Genomic DNA, 8,864 nt, shown 5'->3' with positions numbered 1-8,864 from the left:
CGCGTCGTCCGAAAATCAACTTTTTCCAAAAATCCCTCGACTTTCTCTCTCCTCAAGATATTTTTATTTTAATTTCTGATTTTCTCTATCTTCAAAACGACTGATTTCAGGTTTATAATACTCAGATCGGCCCGGCCGATCGCCAGATCATCCCAGGACGATCAGACCAAATTTGATCGTCCTGGACGGTTCCCAGGACTATTCTCCGGCCGATATTTTGAGCAGTGCACATTGGCCTGGACGATATCTCTATCGGCCCGGACGATCTTTACAGAAAAACACCTGGAGCAAATCTGGGCAAATTCCGGAGCAAAATTTATACTGTTCGTCCCAGGACGATCCCAGATCGTCCTGGACGATCCTGGAGCAGATTCTTGATATTACAGACAGCTTCTCACATCTAATGGCACCATCATCCTTAATCTTCAGTATCATATATCTCCCCCTCACTTCTTCCATATGCCCTCAATCTAGAATCATGTTATGCCATTTGGACTACCATCAAACATCGTCTTCAATCAACTAATCACTCGAGACAGTTACAACTGAAAAGCGAGCTCCATCACCTGTAAAAGAGTGACAAAACCATGGTTCAATATTTGTTTGAGATCAAACAGAAAGTTGATGCTATTACTGCAGCGGGTTCGACCATCAACTCGGTGTACATTATTCTCTATACACTTAATGGCTTGCCACCAATATACAATGCATTCAAGACGGCTATTCGTACTCAACTACAACCAATCGGCCTCGATGATTTTTACTCCCTTATATGTAGTGAAGAATTAAACATGCACTCTAATTCGGCCACTGAACATCTTCCTATCTCGCATACAAACAATACTTTTTCTCTTAATGTCGTTCGCGATCGTTCGCATGGACGTGGTCGCTCCTTTCCCACTTCAGCTCACGGTGGTCGCTCGTCTTTCTCCACCACTCGTGGAGGTTGGCATCCCAACTCCTTTGTTCAATGCCAGATCTGCAACAAGATCGGGCACTATGCATTTCAATGATGGCATCACATAGATCTTTCCTACCAACATTTGCAACAAGCTTATCTAGCCTTTGAATCAGTCAACTCCGACGACTAATTGTTAGACACATGTGCTACATCTCACTTAACATACAACCTTCAGCAACTACAAACCCCACAAGCATACAATGGCTCTTCCCACGTTTAGGTTGGGAATGGTCAGCTTTTTCCAATTGCAAACTCTAGACAAGGCATACTACCCTCTCTATCTCGTTAGCTTTATCTTCCTAACATACTTTATGTCCCACATCTCTCTCATAACTCATCTAAGTTAATAAACTAACTAACGATAACTCATGTTTCATTCTATTTGATGTTATTGGCTTTACTAGAAAGGATGTACGGACTAATCAGACTCTCCTCGACGGTCCATGTCATCAAGGTCTCTACCCCGAACTTTTATTTGGTCCGATGATCGGACGTAGAGCTACGTTCGGCGAGCACTGAGATCGCGACACGTAGTAGGCACAAAACCGCGGACCCGACCCGGCGAATAGTGGGTATGTCACACGTGCTTTTTTTTTAAATCCATGAGAACCCGATCTTGCTCGGTATTTGTCGATTTTGCTCAGCAATAACGAGAAATACCATGATGTGAAGACAAATACCAAGTAATATTGAGCAATACCGAGCAATACCAAGTTTTTCTAGAAAAATTCGGTATTTCTCTGTATTGCTCGGTATTGGTCTTCACAGGGCGATATTTCTCGTTATTGCCAAGCAATACCTAGCAATACCGAATAATACCGAGCAAATACTGAGTAATACCTAGCAATATGCGAACATAGCATTCCTGGGTTCCGGTCCGGGTCAAGTCGTTGGGCCGCGCGGTAAAGAGTAAGAGCACGTGGCGCGATCTCAGTGGTGACCGGACGTAGAGCTACGTCCGATCACCGGACCTAATAATTGTTCCTCTACCCCATTAAGCTTCTTCTTCCTCTCAACTCATCTCCATCACTGCACTTCACACCAATGAACTCGATCCAGCTACCTGGCACCAGCGGCTTGGTCATCCATCTCCATCTACTTTACAATTATTTTATGCATCTTTCCTGCTACAAAAAAAACTTTTATCTAGTTTTCACTGCTTTGCATGCGTGAGAGCTAAGTCTCATAGGCTACCATTCAATCTATTTGTACCTAAAACTACTTTTTGCTTAGAGTTAATACATTTTGATGCATGGGGTCCCTCCCCAATCTTATTCTTACATGGTTATAAATATTATATTTTGTTTGTTGGTGATTATACGCGGTTTTGATGGGTGTACCCTCTTCGTGTAAAATTTGAAACGTTCAATATATTTCTACAATTTAAAACTTATGTGGAAAAACAATTGAATCGCTCTATTAAAATACATAGAATTGATGGCGGGGGTGAGTATATTAACAATAATTTTAACACCTATCTTCAACGTTGTGGCATTGTTCATCAACTCACTTGCCCATATACACATCAGCAAAACGGTGTCGCCTAATGCAAACATATACATCTTATTGAAACCGTTCACACACTTCTCTTTCATGCCAACCTTTCCAATCATTTTTGGACCAAAGCCTTGCTCACTGTTGCTCACACAATCAACAGACTCCCATCCAAAACATCTCGAAATATGTCACTGTACGAACCCTCTATAATTCTCCTCTAGATTATTCTCACATTAAGGTCTTCGGCTTCTTGTGTTACTCTGACTTCCCTCTCAATTACTGCACAAATTTAAGCCTCGATCCCTGCACTATGTATTTCTCGATTATGATAACAACACCAAAGGTTACAAATACTTCAACACCTCCACAGGACGTACACAACTTTCTCTCCATGTCAAATTCTTTGAGTCCATCTTGCCCTATCAAACTGCCTCCACTACAACTACTTCCCCCACAACTCCTCCCTCCCCACTCATTGCACCATCTCTGCTTGTTCCACCTTCATGTACAAATACTTCATACCCCACCTATATCTCCAAACTCTATCTCCCCCACTACATCATTAACTATTCAATCAACACCGATAACTTCAACCTTCAGCTCCACCAATCCAACTTCTAACTCATCAATGTCAACTACCACTTAGCCTCCCTCTATTCCAACCAAACACCATATGATTACTCGTTTTCAGACATGCTTTATCCAACCCAAAAAGATATTTGACTTACATCATTCACCCATTCCTACTACTCCAACTTGTTACTCCTAAGTTGTGAAACATGTTGTTTCGACGAAAGCCATGTCTATGAAATTTGAGGCACTTCAACAATAAGGCACTTGGGTCTTAGTTCCGCACTCACCTAGTCTAAACATCCTTGGCTGCAAATGGCTCTTTCAAACTAAGTACAATGCTGATGGATCCATTGCTTGATATAAGACCCTTTTAGTGGCAAAATGATTTAATCAAGAATTCAGACTTGATTATTTTGATACATTCAGCCTTGTAACCAAATTCCCTACCATCCAAATACTTTTTTATTATGACACTTACTCGAAAATGGTCTATCTTACAGCTTGATGTTTCGAATGATTTCTTACATGGCTAACTTGAGGAGACCATCTACATGAAGCAACCTCCGAGCTTTACAGACCCAAATATCCCAATTCACATATGTTTACTTAAAAAATGTAATCTATGGACTCAAGCAAGCACTCAGATAATGGTATGCAACCTTCACCAACTTTCTCACTAAATTTGGCTTTCAAGTGAGCTCAACTGATTCTTCTTTGCTTTTGTTCTCCAAAGGCTGCACAAAAATGTACATCCTAGTTTATGTCGATGACATATTACTCACAGGAAATGACACCTCAGCTCTTGATTCTCTTCTGGATGCTTTGCACTCCATATTTCATATGAAAAATCTTGGACTTGTATCTAATTTTCTTGGACTTCAGGTGGTCACGCTCAAATCATGCTTGCATCTGCCTCAAGCTCTATATGCTGCTGCTCTGCTAGACAAAGCTGTAATAAAGGATTGTAAGTCGGTTCTAACCCTACTTTCCACTAAAATACCATCCCTCACTTCTGAAACAAAACCATTCTCCACACTAGAATTATATCGTCAGCTTGTTGGATCGTTGCAGTACCTTACGATTACTAGATCAGATCTTTCATTTGATATCAATTTTTTATGTCAGCACATGCACAATCCTTACACCCTTCATTACCAGTTGCTGAAATGTGTTCTCTGGTATATCTATGGCACAATTCATCTCGGTCTACCTCTTACTGCATCTTCACTTGAACTTCAAGCTTACTCAGACTTTGACTGGGCAGCTGATCCTACAAACAGGCGATCTGTCACGGGCTATTGTGCCAATCTTAGAAATAATCTTGTTTCATGGTGTGTTAAAAAAATAATCAACAGTTGCTCATTCCTCCATCGAAGCTGAATACAGAGCGTTAGCCATTGCCGCAAGTGAAATCATTTGGCTTTGTCCTTTACTAACTGACTTTTATGTACCAACAACATCTCCCACACCATTATTTTGTGACAATGTTTATGCCATTGCTCTTGCTAATAATCCATTGTTTTATGCTCGAACCAAACACATAGAAGTAGACTTCCACTTTATTCGTGATTGTATCAAAATGAAGCATATTACAATTCACCATATCTCTTTTGATGATCAACCCGATGACAACTTCACCAAATCTCTTTCAACAAGTCGATTATGATCTCTATGTAACAAGTTAACAATTCAGGAACACACTGTTAACTTGCGAGGAGGTGATAACTGATAAGTTCTAGCTGATACGTTGGCTTGCCTTTCCACTACTACATACGACATTTGCAGCTTTTCTAGAACAAATTATCTACCAACCGTTGATGCTTTGTCCAGAGAGAAATCTCAGTCATTCTTCTCTAACGTCTATATCATCTTCACCATATTAAAAACCTCTTAATGTAGCTCAAGAGAACACACAAAGAGAATATAATGTTTTATCCATGATTGTTTTCTATTTGCTCTGTTATGTTTGCTCTAACCATTTGATATAAGAATCTCTTCACTGTTCTAAACATTGACCGTCTTCAAATATGAGAGCTCAGTTTCAAAATAGCGCCCTTTCCGCTTTTTAAACTATTTTAAATAATAAATTTATTATTTCATTTGAAATTTATCTTTAAAATAAGGCCAATTATTACAATATATATCTCTCTCTATATATATTAAATTATATATTTTTATAAGGAATAAAATTTAAAAAAAAAATTTATATCTTAATTATTAAATGATTTAAATTAATCTTAAATTTAGTTATATGAATTCTTGAAATTGAATGCGACTTTAATTATTAATAAAATTTAAAATGCATCATTAAATATTTCAAAATTTATCAAAGTCATAAACCAGTATTTTGTTAAATATCATATGAATATTATTAATTGGAGCTTATTAATTTTCAAGATAAATAACAATTAGTAATTTTATCTCCCTAAAAAATAATTTGATCAATTTCTATAATCACTACAGCAATTGAATGTTAAATTTAATCAATAATTTTTTTTCTTACTTTTTCTTAAAAATCAAACAAATTAAAAAAATAATAATAATCTTACCCATCCTTTAATTATCTTGACAATTGGAAAGTCTTTTTAAAATAAACCAATTTTAATCGCTATAATAATTTGCTGCTCCAAACAGCCTAATCTTACTTATTCCACAACTTTGTGATTACAACCTAATCGCTGCTTTCTCTATTCATTCAATCATCAAGGAAATGAGTCATCATGCCTATATTAATTTTTTTCAATATCTCCAATTATTATTACTTCCATTCTTGTGAGTTTTACTATTTTTAGGCCTCATTTGAGTCAAACTTTTTACTATTTTTTAATGAAAATTTTTAGTACTAAAAATTTTTAATTAAAAAATTTAGTACTAAAAATCTGCTTTAGCAATTAATAAGAAAGAAGCCTCAAACTTAAAAAATTATTTTGTGCGGTCACCGGATACCGTCCGGAGGCAAATCATGACGCGCCACTTCACATATTTGCTGTGTGCCGGTGTTGTATACCATTGTATACCGAGTGACGTGACACATTTTTATTCGCCTAGCTCCGAACGATCTGGTGACCGCACAAAATAATTTCCCCTCAAATTAAGGCTTCGTTTGAGACAATTTTATTCATGCTTTCAAAAATATTTTTTTAATACAAAATTATCTAATTTTAAAAAAATTGTACTTAAAAATTATTTTAGAAATAATAAACAAATAGTCCCCTGTGAAGTCTAAGCCTCATTAATTCATGCTCATATTTTATTTTGATATCTATAACTCACAACTAATGCACTCATATAAACTTATGTAGATCGCACAAAGGCTAATTCGAGCAAGCATATAATTATGAAATATTTGTTAAAGCTAAAATAGGTTAAGTTCTTATTAAGGCCAAGATCAGCCCCATATGATTTCAAGCTTAAAAAGTAGAGTTAGGTTTAGCTTAAGCTCACTTTTTTTTTATATTTTGAGAGCCGTTTGAGTCAAGCAATAGGACGTTGAAAATAAAACTCTCTAAAAGAAAAGAGAACAAGAAAAGCTCCTTAAACAATTGAGCATGCCTCATAAGAGCATCAAAAACTGCTCAAAGAACAGCAAAAATTTTTAACAAAAACAGCAAAAAAATATCTAGATCTCCCCAAGCCAAGAAAAGCTGAACTCAAGAATTGAAATGTTGCGTCAAAATTTCATCATGAAAAAATTCTGTCCCCTGGTTGCCCGAAGGCCATCCAAGGGGACCCCTCCATGGGAGCATCATCATTGTCCAGACAGTGGCGTATAAAAAACATAACAGGCAACCACGAATAGCACCCTGTATCAACCAGATAGCAACCAGGAACAATCCAGTCCAATTCATCCCATAGAAAAAAACAATAATTTGAAAAACTGATGCCAACTGCAGAAGAAACCCATTAGAAGCAGCTTAATAGTTGTGGAAGTGATTTCCAATTGGTGACTTTGTCAAATGTAACCCTTTTGATATTATAAGAAGTAGTGATACTACTGTTAATGATTGTACCAAATTGCCTACTATTTCTTTCTTTACAAATAAAGTAAAGGGAGCAGCTCACAAAAAGAAAATATAGATTTTTGACTTGCTTTTGTTTTTTGAATTCACCATCTATCCACTCATATAGATGTAGTAACGTAGGTCTAATGAGAAGTCTCGTGGAAGAGGGAATAAGGCCGGTAATAACAGCATATGAATAGGGGCATTCAAAAAATAAGTGAGTGACACTTTCAGTTGATTCATGACATAAACTGTAGGTGGCAGAAACATAAATATTTCTTTTTGCAAGGCGTCGACAGTTTTTAAACCCCAATAACAGCTAGCCACGCATGACACGAGTAGCTCAAAGAGTCATGTGAATGCTAAATGAAATTATACCAGTTGCAGGAAGGCATATGAGAGTAAAATTCATGCAAAAAATTCCCAAACTTGTTGTTATCCCGATTTTCCCAAAACAAGCAATCAGTAGAGCTATCAACAATTGGGATAGCTTTAATATCATCAGAAAAAAATACTGGCAGATGATCTGGGAGAACCCACTTACCTTCCGAAATGTAGGAATTAACCAGCTCATTTGTGTGAGAAGAGTTAAGCCATAGAAAATCAGAAGCAGAGTCTCCAAGCTTGCAATTATTAATCCAATGATCCTAGTGAAGAGAAATAGGGCCTTGCCCATTGATTTTGAAACTGAATTTTGCTTTAGCTGCTTCAACAGTGTTGCATACTGATTTCCAAAAACTTGAAGAATTACTCGAGACAGGCTTCCAAGGAGAAACATATATATAGACAAGCCAATTAGACAATAAAGAGTTGGAATTGTACATCCTTAGGATAACAGAGCAATTATAGGCATATTGAAGAGCTAGAATAGAGGGCAAGCCCAATCCCCCAAAACATTTTGGTTTGGAAACAAACTTCAACGAAATCATATGTATTTTTCCCCCTAAAGTCAGATCTCCAAAAAATAGAAATTTGGAGCATATTTTCTTGAAAAATTTAATGACCCCTTTGGGTATAATGGCTCCCCTTATCCAATAAGAAATAGAGTTCATAATAGTATATTTCAAGAATTGCAAGCGACCCGCAAAGAAAAAAAAGATTAGCCTTCTAGCCAGCCAATTTATTAGACACTTTCTCCACGAGAGGCAAAAAATTAGCAATCTTAAGTCTATTGAAAGAGTAGGCTTCCATCCACTATCGAGTAGGCTTTCTACTCTACTTGCTGGATGGAAAATTAAATTCTTGTCTTTTGCAGGTAGAATCCAGTTCATTAAATTCACTATAGCAAACACCATTGCTTATTGGATCAGAGGTGCTGTTATACCGAAAGGCGTTTATAAGTATATTGATAAGCTTTGTTCCAAATTCTTGTTTCATGGTTCTGTGGATGGCAAAAAATTACACCTCGTTGCTTGGAAAAACACGTGTTTACCTAAATGCTTCGGTGGACTTGGGTTACATGCTTTTGAAGCCCTTCGGTTTGGTTTCAACTGCTCTTTTATTTGGCGCTTCTATACCTCCCCCTCTCTTCTGGCTGCTTGGTTTAAGGCTAAATTTTTTAGCCCTTGGAAGACAGCCCCTGCCATGGCTTCCAAATTTTGGAAGTCCATCTGTCTTACTGCTGCTAAAATTCAAGGAAATATTCAGTTCCATATTGCTTCCCATGATTGCAAGTTCTCTTTCTTTTGGGACCCTTGGTGTAATGCTTCTGCTATTGCAACTTTTAGGCCCCCTTCTACTTCCCCTCATTTGGAAGTCATGGAATGTATTCACGATGGCTCTTGGCTCATCCCTAGTTACTTAGATCAAACCATTTACGGATTTATTCTGAA

Source organism: Dendrobium catenatum, unplaced genomic scaffold (genome assembly GCF_001605985.2).
Source record: "Dendrobium catenatum unplaced genomic scaffold, ASM160598v2 fragScaff_scaffold_974, whole genome shotgun sequence".
Taxonomy (NCBI): Eukaryota; Viridiplantae; Streptophyta; class Magnoliopsida; order Asparagales; family Orchidaceae; genus Dendrobium; species Dendrobium catenatum.
This window is presented reverse-complemented; position numbering follows the sequence as displayed.